A 20,030-nucleotide genomic window follows, 5' to 3' on the forward strand; every position below is an offset into this window, starting at 1 on the left:
GGAAAGGCCCCGCGAAGGTGCTGACAGGGGTGGAAAGCCTCCTCTCACAGACTCCTCCCTGGTGCCCTAGGGTGACATGTTAGGGAACTTGGAAAATATTTTTTTCTCTACAACTTCCTTTTTTCCTACAGCAGCTTCTCCCACGAGTTCACGTCCTGATATACTAATAACTGATGCCAGCCTAATACCTGGTACCCTGCTTTGGACAAGTGGACCCGAGCCAGGAGCTGACCGCCCAGCTTCAGTCCTCAGCTCCCATACACATATGCTGAAGACTCCTTCCAATGCCATGTCTTGTGTTCTTTATCACTTTAAATTACAAGCATGATCTTGTTCCATTTAATGACATCCCTGGAAGAGGTACTTATGTTTTTATACACTGTCACACCGGTGCCGACACAAACACATGTATGAGTTCTGTAAACACACAGGGTGATGGAGCTGTCCTGTCAATAAGCATCTCCAAGGAAGTGAAGGGAGTGTTTACCATTACTTAAAGCTCACAGTAGCCAGCCACCAGATTGAGACCAGAATAAGTTGACTCTGAGATTGGTTAGGGAAGGACCTTCCTGGTCAGAGAGGAGGAGAAAAGACACAAGGAAGGGACACTTTACCAAGCTATTGGAATCCCAGGTCTGACTCTGACTAGCTGAGTGGCTTCAGGTGATCCACTTAATCAAATCTTTAGCGTCCTGTGAAACCAGGGGTGGCAAAGGTGGTTGCTTCATGGGAATGTTGTTGACAATTAAGAGAGATAACGTGCATATATAAAATGCAATTTGCACCCCAGAAATGTGCAGAATTGTGGTGACAACAACAGCCTTTGAGGGGTGAGTGGAGCCTTGGAAATTCGGTGCCCATGAGCGGCTATCTGAAGAAAGGGTCCATAAGTTTCATCGAGAGTCCTCCAATGATTAATGGCTCCCGGAATAAGGGAAAACAGTTGGAAAACATTAAGAGTAGCACCAAAGTAAACATAGTTGTTCCAGATAAATTGATCTTTCCAAAGTTACAAGGATAACAATTTCAAGTTGCTATATTTGACTAAAACATGTGTTGCTTTTCTTCACTTACTGAAATATTACCCTCCTTTCTTCAAAACTCAGGTCATGTGCCCCCCTTGCTTCATACCTGACCAGACCACTCAGGTGACACTTGCGTACTTCCCTTCTTACAGCTTGGCCCTGTTCCTCTGGTTTGTTTCCAGCCGCTGGCAAGCAGGGCTCCAATTTTACACCTTCCTTAATGCCCAGAATAACCCTTTGCACGTGGTGACTAAGAAATAAATGCATAGCACTGATAATGACATGTTTTGGAGTGTGCTTAATGAACTGCTGAGGAGATCCACATCATAGCCTACCCTATCCATACAGCAAAGAAACCAACATGTCATAACTTCCCCATGAATAAACGGTGAGGGAAGAAAAGAAAATGGGTCACTATGAGAAGTAGTACACCAATAAATGGATACATCAGGCAGGTGAGAACACTAGGAAGTAATTTTTTAAAACGATGCAGGATATAACCGACCCTCTAGGCATGTATTTCACACAGTTTATAGTTTTCAAACATTTATGACTTGTGCATCAAAAATTCATGGCGGCAATCTATTTTCACCAGGAGACTGAAGTTGAGGTTTAAAGGATAAGCCATCTTTACATTCTGCTGGAGAACAAAGTCCCAATCATTGTTTCCTCTTATGCTCCTGACGTGAAACGCATCGCCCATTGTTGACTTGTACATTTATAGAAGTCTCCCAGCACTACCTAGGATAAACAGAATAGGAAAGGAAAGATTCTTAAAATCAAAAGAAAAGCAGCCAAAATGGCAAGTAAATTATCTTTTGTGGTGATAGGGTTGGGAGAGAAAGGGGATATGTTTGTGCAAAGCAACCACAAAGTGCCATCGGAGCTATTGATGGATAAGCTGTTTCTGAAACCTCTGCTTTTTAAAGAACCGTATCAGCAGCACCAAGCAGCTCATTTGCTGCAGATTTGTCTTTAAACTGTTTTGCATAAAATGCTGATAAGTACAACTTAATTTGAGAGAGAAACTATATACATTTTTCATTTAAACACAGAGCAAATGGGAAACCACAGGACATATACAACTGTGGGAGCAGGAGATGAATATGCTTAGGAGAAGGCAAACAAAGATGCTGGATGGGTAAAACAAAATCCTAGGCAGAGCACAAAGTCAGAGAAAAAAAAATGACCATTGTGAGTGGAGGTGAATTCCTGCTAAAAACTCAGGCCGTTGCTCTTTTTTCTCCCACAAAGGAGCATTTCTGCTTAAAGATCCTAAGAATTTCTAAACCGAAATTATACAGTATCAACTAACAGCTTCCTCTCTGGCCAGTGTATTTTTATGAAGCCCCAGACTAGAATTGGAAAAATTAATTAACTGATATAGATCATTGTGTCTTTAATAAAGCAAGCAGTGATGTCATATTCTGAACACAGTTAGATACAGAAAACCAGCATCAACTCTTGGGATGAATAAGGGTCATGTAGCCCCAAAGCATCATTTGTAATATCAGGGAATACTGCAGAGCCACATTTCTTAAATTATGTCACACAAAACATTAGTAGTATCGAATGTTAGCAGGTGATAATGCCAAATTAATGGTTCTGTAGTCAAATCCCTCACTCTCTTGCTAATAAAGAAGCACATATATACAGATACACATAAGAAACATGATCAATGCAGAAATGTTTACAACATGTGTTGATTAATTTTTCAGGCTATGTCCTAAGATTGATCATAGTTCTCAATCCTACTTCTACTTCTATATCCAGAGGTGTCCAAGGGAACACATGTTTAGAAAAACTACACAAATATATACAATATATGTAATATATAAATAATATACTTGGTAAATAATTTAGAGAACTTCTGTACTATATCCCTTATTTTAAGAATCACAATATACATTAAAGACTTCCAAATGTCCAATAGCAGAAAAACCCTGTTTAACCCAAGACTGCTAAGATTTAGCTAATCAAGAGTCTTTTCTTTTCTTTTTTTATATGTAATATTTATCAATAACTCATGGAAGACAGAACTTACTTTGCAGTATACTGGTTTAGGAAAACATTTATTAACATAAATGAAAAAAATGTAAAAGAAAAATGTCACTGTATACACGATGATCCTATTTTTGTAGATAATTACATACTTGTTTTTCTATTTTTCCATAACATATATTTTTGTTAGAAAAAATATGCTATTGATAACATTTTTTAGATGCTTCATATTATTTTATTTGGCATGGGGGAAAAGTATATAGAGTATGACCCATTTTCTAAAGTTTCCAAGCTTTCAAATCTCTATAACTGGAGCCAAACACCTTCAGTGAGTGACGGCCTAGTCTTGCTATGCTGGGTGTTGAATGTTGAATATTGAATGTCATGGGAAGTGCCCCAGGCTCCTATTTCTACTCCTAATTGGTGCACCTGAAAAATAACCATTGAACTGAGCTTTGAATCGCCCTGCATAATTAGAATAGTATATAACAAGGAGGCCAAATGTAAAGACGAAATATTCCCATGCTTTTTCCCCAAACACTAACTTAGGCACCTGACCAAATACTATTCAATTTCATCTGAATGTCTCTTTCCTGCTTGACTGAACAAAAGGCCCGGGTTTCTCCCCAACTTGGGCAGATGGGCAAAGGGGAGTTGAGCAGCAAGCACTCACCCCACCAGAAGCAGCTGGACTAGAGGGAGAGAGGAGGCACGCCTGGGTGGCTCCGTGGTTGAGCTCTTTGGCTCAGGGTGTTATCCTGGGGTCCTGGGATCAAGTCCCAAATTAGGTTCCCCACATGGAGCCTGCTTCTCCCTCTGCCGGTGTCTCTGCCTCTCTCTGTCTTTCATGAATAAATAAATAAAATCTTTTTTAAAGAGAGGGAGAGAGAGAGGGAGAGAGAGAGAGAGAGAGGAGGTACATGGCTCTTCATTCCCCATAAGCCTCCTGTTTTAAGGAAAATAGAACTTACAGAAAGTTTGCTATAGCAAAGAAGTCTACTGTATATGAAAATGTGCTATGTGTACATTTTGCTGTAGCAGAGAAGGAGCTGTGGGGAGTGACAAAGAGGATGGGGGGATACAGCTTCTGCCTTGAAGGTGCTTATAATCAAATGCTTAGTGCAAGAGAAAGGTAGGTAGTGGGATTCATACATTTCAGCTCTACTGGGACGCAGCTCTAAATTATGCACAGTCAGGGAGGTGGGAAGGATTAGAGAGCTGGACAACATGTAGTGTACAGCATTGATTGATCTGGCAAGACGGGGTAAATAAACCAACCAAGAAGTATGTGTGTGTGTGTCTGTGTTACTCACGAGGCTTGCCACAAGACGTGTATGCGCAGGCCCATGCCCTGGGGAGCAGGCTTTTTTTCTGATTGGTTAGATGGCATCCCTAGAGGAAACATACATACGTACATACATACACTTTGTAATTTGGTTCTAAATAAAGGGATAGAGCCTGGCACTGAGCCTGGAAAATAGGTACTTACTACTTGTTTATTGAATTTAATCAGACCTGTAAGCAGTCAGAGGGCTAGACAGGAGACCACTGCGGTAACACAGGAAATGAGGATTCCTAAGAACCAGAGTTTCTGGTGAGACTGCTTGAAGAGAGAGAAGACTTGAATGAGGTTAACTTACAAGTCTATTTCTAGGTTTGTCCTACAGCTATCATGACACTATCACTTCAGAAAAATTGCTAGGATTTGAGGATAGACTCAGTGTGAAGGACTGAAAAAAGCTTATACATGGTTCATTGCACACAATTCATTTATTCTGAAAATCTGCTAGGGCATTCGGCCACTGTAAGAGATACATCATGGTGACTCCATCCCTTTTGTAGTATAGTTGACACACAATGTTACATTTGTTTCAGGTGTGTAACGTATGATTCAACTTCTATGTTATGCCATGCTCCCCACGAATGTAGCTGCCATCTGTTACCCTCTGTATCATCTGTGCAATGCTGTTACACTATCATTGACGATACCTTTTATTCCCAGGAATTACTCCTTCCATAATTCTACCTATTTTTGTAATCAAAAGACATGTAAAGTGTTTCACTACTTGCTATGTTTTAAACCATTAATTCTAGTGCAATATAACTGTGTGTGTGTGTGTGTGTGTGTGTGTGCAAGCACACATCTGGCAACTTGGGAATTCCTGTCCAATATCTGGAATCCAGCAAAACCAAAAAGCATTCATATGGACTTAAAAAACAATAATCTGAACAGACAAGAAGATCCTCACTGCACTGACATCATCTTAACAGGGAGAGGGAAAGGAGGACATGGCTGAAACTTCTGCTGGAGTTTCAAGTGATCTGCATCTGACATGGGAAGTGAGCCTTCTCAAAATGAATCCCCCTCTTCTGGTGCTCACAGAGCATACTGCTCTTGAGCCCAACCCCAGGACAGCCCTGTTTGCGTTGTCAAGTCTTGTATGCATTTGCCTATTGCTTAAATATGAATGTTCTATTCTTGGCTGTTGATGGCAAAGGCCATGTTGCATGCACATCAGACATGAGCAGAAGAAATCCTTGCTTAATATGTGACTCACATGTCTCCCTTCATCACAGGCAGAGCCACAGATATTTCCAAACCACAAAACAAAACTCATTTATATCTCTGCCTATAGAAGCTATAAATACTTCAATTCTGTGCATTTGTACAATATTAGGCATAGCTGGAGTGTTTGTTCTTTCACACATCTGTCCTCCCTGCTTGTCTGGGGAAGCAGCCCCCGAAGAGTATGATGCTATGCATTTCAGTTACTGCCAGCACAATGCCAAAGTATATGGACATGTCTTTTTGTTGCTTTATTGCTTAGAGTGGAGTTCTGAAGTGTATTCTGAACAAGGCTTTGTGTGAGTTAAGTTACCAACTAATAATCCAGTACTAAAATCTCAAAGAAAAATGTGTAGGTTGGAGGGGTGGGGGGAAAAAAAGTTGCTTCTCTTTTATAGTATATTTGTCTTAATTAGATTAAGAAACTGCCCATCTTCTCTTTCAACCTGGAAATTTTGAAAAAAAAAGAACAATACAGGACCTTCTAGCTCCAGGATGATTTCAATAGCTTCACCATTCATTTATTTTCCTAAAGGCATTTTGTCCCTGAAATAATTATTCCAGATAAGAAAATTCCCTATCACAACTATGTGAAATCAGACCCAGAGAACACATTCGGGCAGTGTTTCTTGCCGAAAGAGTGGTACTCAGTATCGGGACTTGTTTTTCTCCCAAAGACAGATACCACCAATGTTAGACTGCATTCGCAATGGAAATCATCATTTGGGCACTGAATCCAGCCACAGAGGATTTGGCAAAAAGGCTGTAACCTCTTCTCTCTCCTAACCAGTGAGAATCCCACCACAGTTTTCCATCCGTTGGTGACCTCCATCCTGGATTACCTCAATGCCCTTTGCTTAGGGCTATGGTTAAAGACCTCCCAGAAGCTCCAGCTGTTGGTACAGAATGCATCAGTTGTCTAGTTGTTAACGGTCATAGGCTGACATGACTGAAGTGTCTCTGCCTCCCCAGGGCCCATCTGGCTTAGGTTGGTGGTCTCATGCCCTTTCATCAGCCTGAGTCACTGAGCTTTTTAAGAAATGTATTGGGACTGTTGATATTTTGCAACTTTTGAATCTCCATGTAAATTCACCACTTCTAGGCAAGGAAGTGGATTGGATACAAGTACAAGGTAGGAAACACCCTTGAGAATGGATACCTGTAAATGGAAGTTTTGGTGAGTTCCCTCAGCTTCCACAATAAAGTAGGTAGCAGTAAGATGGCATGACTCTTCGTGACACGGTGCCATGAGGTACACACACTTGCTGGCTGGACGCCACAGACAAGTTGGTCTGCCTATTCAGCTCTTACCATCACAGAAACTAATTATGATTTTGAAGAAAATGAATATGAAATAGCAATTTTCAGTAGAGAATACCTACAATCTGATTCTTCTGCCTCCAGTCTTTAATGAAATCCAAGATTATTGGCTAGTATTCTGGGTCTGTTGACTAAGGAAATATGATTTAAAAATAATAAGGCCAAATGTCATTGTCCTTAAATGCTTCACTTCCAAAAGTTTCCTTCTGTGTAACACTTACCTGGAAATCAGAAACAGGAATCCGCGTACCAATTATACGGAAGGCTCTGATGTACCCAGTGGTTATCTGAGCTCATATTAGTGCAGTATTTTTGGTTTGGACTAGGCAAGCATTATTTAAAACTGGGCAATAGAAAACAACTTAAAAATATTGAGAATAACTGAAATAACATTGTAGATATAAAATACGAAGGTATACTAAATAGGTCAGGCATGTGATATAGTGGTAACTTCTGTTCACTCAGAAGAATCAATTAGGGACACCTGGGTGGCTCAGTGGTTGAGTGTCTGCCTTTGGCTCAGGGCGTGATCCCAGAGTCCTGAAATCAAGTCCCACATCAGGCTGCCTGCATGGAGCCTGCTTCTCCCTCTGCCTGTGTCTCTGCCTCTCTCTTTGTGTCTCTCATAAATAAATAAATAAAATCTTTAAAACATAAAAATAAAAATGAAGAATCAGTTATGATTGCTGACAGCAAAACTTGAGTTGGGCTCAAGGAAGATAATCCATGCACCAAATGGGATGTCCCATGAAAGTGGGACAATCAGCATCCATTTCAGTGGCAAAATATTCTAATGAGTAGGCGGAATGACCTGCACAGGTATAAGCATGAAATCATCCACTATCCAAAGGAGAAAGATGGCAGATAATCAAGCATTTTAAGTAAATGCTCATAAGTTGAGAAAGTTAGCTGACAGGAAAAATAGAATTAGCTTGATTTGTAGAACCAATTCCCAGAAATAATGCCATTTTATACTACTCAGTGTATTAAAGTCACTGTAAGCATTATTACCATCCATATTTCAGATATTCCCAGGCAAGTGACTGTTAAAAAAGGTCAGCATATTCAATGAAAATAATTATCTTAGAAAATGCATGTCAGAATATAGGGATAGAGATACTGTACACATGTCACAGGACCTTGAAATACACGTCTCCCTAGAAAGAGGCTGGAGCTTCAGTCTTGACTCCTCATTATACCCCCTTCACAACACCAGTTACCTTCATACTGATCCCCACACTAGCTGAGGTAGTTACCAGTGACAGGGCCACAGGTCTGTCTGTGCATTTACTGCAAGTGTAATGACTCTGCCAATGGCTTCAGCATTCTGCCCATGGGCAGCGGCACATTGCCTTACATCATATTGGAGTCAATTTCCCTTCATATTTACTTCTAGCCCTTAAAGACCCTTTGGATCCAGCACCCTAAGAACAAACATACCTTTGGTTCTTCTAGTCCCAAAAGTCACCATCCTTCAGAGTCAAGGAAGTTACTTCTGACATTCCACAATGTCTGATGCTTCTAAAGGCCAGTGCAGTGACCAAAATACTGTGTTGAAGTATTTTGCTAGTCTGTGGCAAAACACAGAAAGGAAACAGAGGGCAAGGTAGTGATTTGGTTTTTTTTTTTTTTTCCCTAAACTTAAGGTAGACTCTATAGAAGCTATCTAGGGGCGTCAGGTGGCTCAGTCAGTTAAGAGTCTGACTCTTGTTTTCTGCTCAGATAGTGACCTCAGGGCGCTGGGATTGAGCCCCATGTCTGGCTCCAGGCTCAGTAGGGAGTCTGTCTCCCTCTCCCACTGCCCCTCCCCGTGCATGCTCTCTCTCTCTTATATAAATAATTTTTTTAAAAGGTTATCTGTAGGCTAACTTTATGTATTTCTAAGAACCTTTCCACTTTTTGGTGTTCTTTCTTCTAAAAAAATGATGGCAATGAACCTATGGCAAGTTTTCCCTTATATCCTTACTTTGTGAAATACAAAGATGAAAATCATGTTATTCCCTTCCCTTCCTCCCTTCTTTCCTCTCTCCTTTCCTTCTTCATCTTTCTTTCACTCTCACATTAGTTTGCTTATTCATTCTTTGCTATTATACAGTTTTGTGAAATTCAACCATGCAGAAAACATAGTGTCATGGACTCCCACTGGTCACCAAGACAGACTGTCATGTCCTCCTTGTACTGATCATGCAGCTCTTTTTAAACCTCCTGAAATCTATCCCTGCACATTCTTAGTATGCAGCTCTCTATTTTCCTTGAAGGACCTGTGGTAGATCCAGAAAGAAGTGAGGAGGGGCTAGAAAGGAAGAAAAGAAACATGAAAAGACAAGACCAGAGATACTCTGTTATCGTGGTTTCCCATGTTTTCCATGTGTCCCCTCAATCAGGCTCATCTTTGCTGCTATTTACAGCTGACTGAGAGAAACATCTCCTTCATTTGCTCCAAGTTTGGGTTGAACATGTACCACTTGAGTAAATTCAATGGATCCAGAGAGGCTGTGGGTCACTTTCTTTCACTCTAGGGAACTCCAGAGCGACTGGATCACTCCTGTGACACCTTCCCACTGACAGAACAAATCACATTGTCGAAGCACTGAGGGCATGTAAAGACCTGGGGCTCCTAGAGATAACCTGCCCTCCTCAAAATGCAAAAGCAGCAAATGAATAAGAAGGAGACCAAGGTCCCATCCCAGCCCTGCTCTCTCTGACCCTGTGATTTTGAGGGTGTCAGCTTGCAATTTAGGATCAGTTCTCATTTTCTACCTATAATAACTGAAGGTTCCAACCTGCCAGAAAGAGATGTCAGAATATGATGAACCATGCCTGGATCTGAAGGATGGGAGTACTCCCGAATCTGATTTAACCAGTCCCCCTCAGATGGGCTCCTGAGGTGAAGTGCCACAAAACAATATTATTAATTTGAAATACAAGGGGCTAGCGACTAATATTCCAATTATTCATTAAAATTTCAGCTACAGACTAAAAAGAGAAATTCTGTCCATAGCAAGTAATATTTACTTCAAGACATCTGACACATTTCTATTTCCACTAATATCAGAAACAAGGTAAGAAGGTCCATTACTGCCCCACCATTTAGGATTATCTTGAAGTTTTAGCCAATACATTGAGATATTAAACATAAATAAGATACCTCACAAATGAAAAGGGGAGTGAAAATTAATCTTAATTTCTCATGATTGTGATTCTGCCTTTTTAAATAGCCAATATAAGGAACTGGCAAGCAATTAAAACTAATAAAAGAATTACAGCAAGAGGGTGTGAATGTTAAAAAATATATGTAAAAAGTAATTATTTTAAAAATTATTAAGTTGTTAAAGAGATTATTTAGAAGATTAATAGCATGAGAATGGAAGTGGGTAGACGTTGGTGGCTGGTGATTATTAGAGTTGCAGACAGATACCTGCCCTGTGAAGGAGACAAAGGAGCAAAGACAAAGAGCAGATGGTGTGGTTGGAAGGGTGGGGTGAAGGATGGGGTCTAGTTAAAGTGGAAGTCAAGGAATATAGAGGAAATAATCTGGTTACTCAGAGTCTTCAAATCTAGGCAGAAAAATTTAAACCTGATACAGAAAGACATAGAACACAAGACCTAACAGAGAAAAAAATACCAGTGGTGTAAGGGTTGATTCAAAGCCCATTGTTCTTCTACCTTTCCTCAATTTTCTGCTATTTTATAGTGAAGAATAGGTACTTCTCACAAATCTCCTCAGACTGTGTTTACTGCTTAAAATTGCATTCTTCCATAAATATTTGTTGGGGAGCAACCCCACACTTAGCATATAGCAGTAAAGTAGAAACATTGTCTTCTTAAAAGGGAAAAAAGTACCATGTCTCTAAATAAATGTTGTGACAATAGAAATTTTTCTTAAATAAAACTTTTGGTGGTCTAATATATATTTAGTCAAAATTTTGGTGAGATTTGTGTTGATTAATAAATGGATAACTAGATCAGTTGAAAATGAAAATCAATGGAGAGGTGCATTCAGTCAGTTCTCATTGTTAAAATCCTTATAGGAGGTGTAATAATTAATAATATAAAGATTCTACAGTCAAATAAATGGTACAAGAAAGGAAAGTCAAAGACAGATCCTGTTATGTGTAATAATGTTATATTATAAAGGCCACATTATAAATGAAATAAAAAAGAAAAGGCAAAGTTCGAATACAATCTATTAATCAAAAATTGATAATAAAAAAGGCAAAAATTGATAATAAAATTAGAGCTTTATCACAAACCATTCACTAAAATTCTTTTCAAGTGTGTTAAAGAGTTAACTGCATATATAAAACTATAAAAAAAGGAAATATAGGTTAGTTTTATGTGCTCTCTGGATGGAGGTCTTTCACGGCATAAAAATCAATGAAAGAATACAGAGAGTATGTACAGATTCAAATACATAATAAATCACTGCTTGTCAAAACTTACACATTAACTTTTTAAAAGAAAAAATCTAAGCAAATGGCCTAAATATTGATACTAATAATTAAGAAAATAGAAAACAAACAGAAGTAATATTTGCAGCATTTATGTTCTAATTGTGAAGCAGGCACTTACTTGATAAATCTAAAAGATGTGATCTGACACTGCTATCATCTGAATGCTTGTGTCCCCCAAAAATTCATACAATGAAATTCTAACCCTCAAGGATGATGGAATTAAGAGGTGGGGCCTTTGGGAGGTACTTAAAGTGATAAGGGTGGAGCACTAGTGAAGGGGATTAGTACCTTCACTAAAGAGGCTGCAGAGAGATCCTGGCTTCCTCCTCCATGAAAGGACCCAGCAAGAAGGCCCTCACCAGAGAACAGGATCACACTAGTGTCTAGATCTTGAACTTCCCAGCCTCCAGAACTGTGAGAACTAAATTTCTGCTGTTCATAAGCTACCCAGTCTGATATTTTGTTATAGTGGCCATAATGGACTCAGACAGACACACAGCCACAATAGCACACTAGGAGAGAAGCATTGGATTTTTTTTTTCATCTTTTTAATTAAAAAAAAAAAAAAACTCTTCAAAAAAATCCAGTGAAATAACACTAAAACTTCTATGTTTTAATGATGAGTTGTGTTCAGTAGACATTAATTCAATTTGGTACGCTTCCATCCCAACTGTCTGATACAATTTTCAATTCCTTCGTTGATTTTATTTTAAAGTGCTACTTTGCATCACCCTTGTCTCCTAATTTTAAGCTAAATTGGCCTCCTCAACAGCCTTATCTCAGGAACCCCAGAGCTGCTCCTTACATCAAATCTTTTCTTCTGTAATTAGAAATGCTAACTCTCTTATTGAAAAATGTTTTCTATACACGCTTTCTCACCTAATAAGGTAAAAGATTACTTTTGCCTAAGTCTTTCCTGGAAGTACAAAGAAATCCACGAGGAGCTGACCATCTCCATGGCAGCACTATGGATTCCTCAGCTGCTTTTTCCAGTTTAAGGATCTGTCTTGACATGCTCATCACTCTCTGTTTCCTGCTTCAACCCCCTTCGCTGCATTTCCTGAATTCTAAGAAACACATTACTTTTTACATTTTTGTACTTCTAAAACTGGAATTTTAAAAAAATATTTTAAGTAACCTATATACCTAACATGGGGCTCGAACTCACAACCGCAAGATCAAGAGTCACACACTCTACCCACTGAGCCAGCCAGGCGCCCCTCTAAGACTGGGGTTCTAATTGAATTTGCCAAAATTTCCTAATTACCTTTCACCCGTTACCCTAATCGCAATGCAGAAGTCCTTTCAAATAAAGACAATAGATTATATTCAATATAAAACTTGTAAAATACAAAGCATCATTTAATGAATGACTGTTTTCTCAAAAACGGATCTCTCCCCTACAAAAGAAATCTTTAAATTGAGATTTTTAAAGATGTTAATGTTTTTTCTTTATTTAGATTTTAAATAATCCCTTCAAATTTTTGGAAGGACGTATATTACAAAATATCGTCCCTGGCATTCTAATAAAAGCAATTCTGGATGATCTATAGAAACATTTAGGGATCCCTGGGTGGCGCAGCGGTTTGGCGCCTGCCTTTGGCCCAGGGCGCGATCCTGGAGACCCGGGATCGAATCCCACGTCGGGCTCCCGGTGCATGGAGCCTGCTTCTCCCTCTGCCTGTGTCTCTGCCTCTGTCTCTCTCTCTGTGACTATCATAAATAAATTAAAAAAAAAAAAAAAGAAACATTTAACTACTCAGAAGTTGGAAGAAACATTGTTTTGCAAGGAGACACCTGCTTTATTGAAAACAACTGGGCTGCTACTAGCTGCATGCACTTATGGGGCAAAAATGACCGTGCTGGTTTTGATTGGTTCCCATGCTGCACCTGTCACTAAAAGCTCTGCATATCACCCAGTTGTGTGTTGGTGGATGTTTAACAACTGGTTCTCTGGGGAAAAAAATGGGGGGAAGGTAGAGGCTCCCTTGATGTGTGGCATTTGCCAATTTCCTTGGTTTCCCATCACAGCTAATTTCAATCTAACAACATGGCGTCGCTGAACACCATGGGAAGACATGCAAGCACACAGGCTCCTGCTTGACTGTGGTGCATACCTGAATTGAGTTTCTTTTTTTAATTTATTCATGAGAGACACACACAGAGAGAGAGGCAGAGACATAGAGAGAGAAGCAGGCTCCATGCACGGAGCCCGATGTGGGACTCAATCCCAGGACCCCGGGATCACCCCTGAGCCAAAGGCAGAGGCTCAACCACTGAGCCACCCAGGCATCCCCTAAATTGAATTCTTGAAAAAGAGAGTTGATAAGCTATGCGTGCCTAAAGAGACCCTCAGGCTGGTATCCAAACTTCTTGAAAGAGAAGAATTATGGTAGGAGATCAAGGATAGAAATTTGAGTGCAGAGGGGTAAGGGCCTGAGTCAGATGTTATACATCCTGTTGGGGAAAAAAAAATTGTTTACACATTTGACTGGGGGGAAAATCGTGTAACTGTAGCTTACTAGCTTACTTATTGTACGTATTTGGGGTGGGGAGGCTACATAAGCATCCTTTCTATTTCATCTGTGAAATCTTTGGTAAGCTCTACATTGCTCCCTAGTGCTTTGGGATGAATTTTGTGTGGCAGTAGGGGTAGGGTGGGTGAGTATGAATTTAAAAATGTGGAGGCCTGCTTCAGGATTGGTGCAGAAATAAAATTTAGGTTGACTCTGGGGGTAACAAACTTGCATGTCAAAAGTAATTTCAGAGAGCAAAAAGTAGAAGTCAGGTGGACAGAAGGTTTCTAAGAAAGAAGAAACAGAGGGGTTTTTTTTTGTTTGTTTTGGTTTTTTATTGCTAGGGAGTTTCAACTCACATGGCTGGCCATAGTTAATGGTAGAGAAAAGGCAGAGGAAGGGTAATGTAAAATACATGAATTGCATTAGGTTTCGGGACTACGTGGCTAAGCCACAATGTTATGACATCATTATCCAAGATCTCTATGTTCTCTTGATGCAAAACATGGATCCAATTTTGGTACAGTCTGATACAGCCTTCTAATCACATTAGGCCCTCAATTTTAAATATTTAAGACTCTCTCCTAGCTAGAACTTCATTAATTCTTTTCATTTTCTGAATCTTTTTCTCAGATTGTTACCTGAGAAAGTTTCATGGTAAAGTCATATGGACCCTGTGAATCAAGATGCATGCAAATACGATTTATTTATCACCATTTTGAATCAACTGGGAACAGAGTAGAGGGATTGACGGGATTTGTACCTAAGCATCTCTTTTGTTCAAGGATAGATCTGGAAATAGAACCAAGTCTTCAGACTTCTGCTTCTATGCTCTATGTTTTAAGACAGCATTTATCTGGCTAGGCTGCCAGCTCTCAGACGCACAGAGGCCCCAGAAAGAGAGAGAAGGGGTGTGGTTATACTCTAGTTTGAGAGACATTGGTCCTGTACATTGGTCCTCTCCTGAATAGAAGAGAGAAATGGGGAGGAGGACTGGACGAGGCTGTTGTCTGTGTGGTCCAAAGGCCTTTACTGCTGGAAGTGGGCCCTTCCGGCCACAGTTCTACCAGGAATCTTCTTTTCCCCTTATAGTAAAAACCCTGTTTATAAATATACATGCACCCACACACAAACATATACATCCCTCAAATGTCCAGAGCAGTTCTGTATCCACAGAGATAAATACAGAATAAAGAAGCATGACAGAGACAGATGGATATAGAAGTATTTTTAATTTTTTAAGAAAACATTTGCCCGCTTTGGGGAGAAACAGTTGTTCCTAAGGTTCTAAAGGAAAGGAAACCTGTACTTAGGCTAAACTTCCTCAGGATTAATTATTACTGTATTTGAAATCCAAATGACTTGACCCATCATTAGTGGATAAGTGTAGGCCAGGGAATAAATATCCACACTGTCCACAATAAGACAGGTATCCACACCAAGTTCAAAGGCCCCCGGACTTTACCACACACACATTTAGGCCATCTTTAGAGTTGTAATGATGACGAAAGGTTGGATGTATTCTGAAAGCCCAAGGAGGCAGCCAACACCACCTCAGGCTAATTAGCAGAAACCACAGGTATAACCAGCTGCTAGGCCATTCACGTAACCAATCCTTGAGCCAGATGCCACTTTTGGAAAAACATACCTCAGTACTCCTCATTGAAATTCCGTCTCTGGACTTATAAAGAGTGTACTGTGTGAGCAACACAGGCATGGCTTGGGGCAACTGGGGCCATTCTGTGAGATATAGTGAGAGGCTCTGCTCTGCTTTCCAAATGGCTACTCATTGTAAACAGCTTGTTCAGTGTGCCTGGGAACACAGCACAGACCCAGCCGGCGGGGATTTTATGCACGCCTATGATTCCAGTCTTGCTGTAGTCTGACTTGTGGAGGAGAGGGATCAGATGGGTATGAAATCTCATATGAAGTAAATGAATGAAGAAGTGTTTTATCAATAAAATTTCATTTACACCTCACAGGCGTATCACTTAAATGACAAAAGCACAGGAACACCTCACATCTTCTTTAAAACATATGTCTTTTTTTCTGTTAATAAACAGAGTACAGACCTCAAACACTTGTGTACTTAATAAGTGTTATTTGAAGATGGTGGCATGTGTTGAATCGAATTCATGCACTAGGCTTACAAAGGGTTCTCTTTGCTCCGTCCTATTTAATGTGACTTCAAATCAACTACTATTCCTTCTCTGAGTTTAATACAATTTGGTACCATATTCCATCCATGTTGGCCTTCAATGTTTTTAATATCTACGAGGCCATAATTCAATTTTAATACACTGTCTCTTACTTTGAACATTTTCTATAGAAATATCTACTCTGAAGAGCAACATTTGGCAAGAAAACTAAACAGATGAGGTCACAAAAGAGTATTTTGTTATAAATAGTCTTTTGCAACTCGGGACAAACACACACACACACACACACACACACACACACAAATAACCACGTAGGGCCCATATAAGTTAGCATAATGCTTTTTCAGAGTTGGGGAGGGGAGAATTATAAAATCCAAAATGCAAACAAACACAAAAAAGGGCAGAGGGAGGGAGGGAGAGAGGCAGAGACAGAGGCAAAGGGAGAAGCAGGCTCCATGCAAGGAGCCCCAATGTGGGACTTGATTCCGGATCCCGGGGTCACGCCCTGAGCCCAAGGCAGACGCTCAACCACGGAGCCACCCAAGCATCCCAATAAGGTAACTTTATGATTCACAAAAAGGTTGGCAGAGGATAAGAGCATGTCCCACATACTTTTAGTTTGCTGAGATACACTACCTACTCTCATCATCCATTCTTACTTTTCTGTCTACCCATTTTTCACATTCTCTACATGATTGCCCAGAATCTTCCTTCTCTATATCATGGTTTCTTATTTTTCCAATCAAACCGTTTAAAGTCCCTGATAAAGCCATACCCAGAGGCATGTTGGCAATGAACTAACATGTCCTGATGTGTTGGTGGGAAAATATTTGAGGGGGTTACTCAAGTAAATCTGAGTTCATCAAGGAGCCCCCATTCTTCCTGATCTCTGTTGCCCACTATGACCCCTCCCTTGAACTGGCCACATCCCTTTGATGTTGCAAGAAACAGGGAGCTATACAGTTGTAAATTCTCTACAGCAGAGTAGGAGCGTTCCCAATATGATTAATATTCTTAAAAATACTTGGTTTGTTTCCTCAAGTACTTGGTGACTTTTTATGGTGAGTGCATTATCTTCAGTAAAGGTCGTTGCTTTTCTTGTCAGGCATGAGTCCTGTGCACCAAGGGTTGTGAAAACATTTTTAAGGAGTGGTTTTGTCTTTGCATCTGCTGGAACCCCACTGGTCCTAGACCAGTTTTTACATAAATATTTAGCAGTATGCCTTAGGTCTTATAGTTTCTGGCATTGCATTCCTTATTTATTTCTGGCATCTGGGGGTTTCTCTTTCTCTTGTGCTTGGTTTTGTAGGACTTCTGTTGTTATTCTGTTTCATATTATCAAATAAATGGAATAAGAAGGGGTGTTCATGTCAGCTTCATCTGCCATATTACCAGAAATTCTGGTCTGATTTACAGTATTTCTGGTCCTTGTAAGAGTAATTTCTCAATGTAAAGTGCTTTAAGGTTATAATTTGGTTTCTAATAAAATCTGACCACAGGAAGAAAATGGACTAGGAGTGCTGTGATTCCTATGACTATTCCTGTCATTGCCAATTCATTAAATAGCCTCTTGGGTTTGAAACAAGTGTCATGAATCTTCTCTAAAGAGAAGGATCAGTTCTCAGAGTATACATAAAATCAACTTTCAAAGCTTGTCAGTCTCAGAGCTAGATGCTGAACTTTGATACAACTTCCTAATGTCATAAATGCTACCTTCTGTAGCTTCTTGGGACACAGCCTGACTATAGATAATTTTCTCTAGTAATAACAGCTCAACATGGCTGTTGGCTGCACACAAATGTGTAGTTAACATCTATATGCTCTGGCACATGCCCAGGCTCACAATGCTTTAGTTGACATTGCACATCATCTACCTGAGTTTTTAAAAATTAATTTTCAATCATGTGAATATTTAGCAAATTATGTTTGCACTTGTCTTATTTAAAGGATATGCCATTAATTATGTCCACTGTTTAAATTTAGAATTATTAGATGACTTCTGAAATTATTTCTGCCTTTTAAGAAACTTAGATAATTTATAAGTGATCTACTAAAAAGGACTATGGAGATTATATAGAACACATTTCTTAGAGTCTTCATAGCCCAAAAAAGTATTTAATTTAATGTAATTGAGAAAATAGAATAGAGTGTATGAAATAATTCCAAATGTTTTACTTTATTACATTTTATGTTTTCCCTTCTTTTATTTTTTAAAGATATTAAAGCGTAATTCCTCCCCATTACCCATTACCCAATAATAAAAGACATTTTCTTCAAGGTCCAGAAATAAATTAAATTTATTTCTGACAATCCCTGAGGGCTGAAACTGAAAAATGTTTTAATTGTTTTAAACAATTAAGAAAAAAAAAAGTAATGGAAGCCATGTTAACTGAATAGGAATAAAGTTATCAATGTTCAAAGCCAAATACACTCTCTCCATTAATTATTCCTAAATATGCTCTGGCCATAATTGAATGCCTAACAAATACATTTTCATGGAAAGGGAAAATTGAACCAACTCATACACACATTCTATTATGCTACATGGCTCAGCACTGTCCACTGTGATTATCTACTTCCTGCTATTCCATTCCTCAATTCACATTCAACATTGAAAAACACTGCACTACATGCTGAGGGCAGCAAAAAGATAACCAAGATAACATTGGTCTTTAAGACCAGTCTAGTTGAAAGTCAGATGTCTAACTATATACTGTCTAACAAAACCTCCTTTAAATATAGAAACAAAGGTTAAAAAGAAAAGAATAGGGAAAGACGATCAGAAGACTAAGACTACAAAGACTATTCAAAAGAAAGTTTATTTGCTTTATTAATATCAGATAAATGATTCCTACAAGACACTACTACCATGAAAAAGGCATATTCAGATCAGTTTATTAAGAAGACATAATCCTAAATATGTATGTGCCTAATAACAGGACTTTAAAATGCATGAAGAGGGGCCCCCAGGTGGCTTAGTTGGTTAAGTGTCTACCTTCAGCTCAGGTCATGATTTCAAGGTCCTGAGACTGAGCCCCAGGATCTAACCCTGAGTTGGGCTCACTGCTCAGCAGGGAGTCTGCTTCTCCCTCCTGCCCCTCCCCTCAATCACTTTCTCTCTCACTCTCTAATAAATAAATAAAATCTTTTTTAAAAAAAATGCATGAAGAAAAAAATGTGGTAGAACTCAAAAACTAAATAAATACACAATTACATTTGGGCTTTTTAATACTTTTTTCTTAGTAGTTGATAAAACAAGTAGACAAAAATATGAATAAGGATATAAAAGATTTTAACAACACTATTAAGCAATTTGATCTAATAATTATAAAACACTCCAACCAAAGTCCATATAGAACACATATTTTTTCTAATGCAAATGGCCTATTCATGAAGATAGACCATATTTTGTGCAATGAAACAAATCATTAAAAAACTTTTAAATAAAATTATACAAAGTATGTTCTCTCATGTAATGGGATTAAATTAGCAATCAATAATTTTTAAAATCTGAGAAGAATAAATGAAATAGGTTGAAAGAGATTAAGAGGTACAAATCCAGTTATAGAATAAATAAGTCACAGGGATGAAAAGTACAGCATAGGTATAGTCAACAATATTATAATAACTTTGTATGATGACAGATGATAACTATAGCTATTGCAGTGAGCATCTCATAATGTACATAACTCTCAGATCACTAGTTGTACACCTGCAACTAATATAAGATGTCAACTGTACTTCAACTAAGTTTTTTTAAATCTGAAAATTCCCCAAATATTCAGAAGTTAAGCTTCAAAATAGCTTTTGATTGAAGAAGAAACAAAAAAAGAAATCAGATTGCATTTTGAACTGGATGTAAATAAAAGCAGACTGTATCAAAATATGTGGAAGGCAAAAGATACAGCCATTACACTGGAGGGAAATGTATAATTTTAACGTCTATATCAGAAGATTTGAAAGGCCTAAAATCATAAGTTTCCATCTCA

The 20,030-nt window shown here is 38.9% G+C and overlaps 1 long non-coding RNA gene across 1 annotated transcript in view; it reads right to left on the reverse strand.

Annotated features, from left to right (window-relative positions):
• Positions 1 to 1,495: 1,495 nt before the first annotated feature.
• Positions 1,496 to 20,030, reverse strand: part of LOC112654815 (uncharacterized) — a 29,502-nt gene continuing 10,967 nt past the window's right edge. The window contains exons 2-3 of the long non-coding RNA XR_003133390.3: positions 8,353 to 8,483; positions 1,496 to 1,766 (exon numbers count right to left, since the gene is read on the reverse strand). This is a non-coding gene — a long non-coding RNA (uncharacterized LOC112654815). The remainder of the gene's footprint in view (positions 1,767 to 8,352; positions 8,484 to 20,030) is intronic.

Source organism: Canis lupus, chromosome 15 (assembly GCF_003254725.2).
Source record: "Canis lupus dingo isolate Sandy chromosome 15, ASM325472v2, whole genome shotgun sequence".
Lineage (NCBI taxonomy): Eukaryota > Metazoa > Chordata > Mammalia > Carnivora > Canidae > Canis > Canis lupus.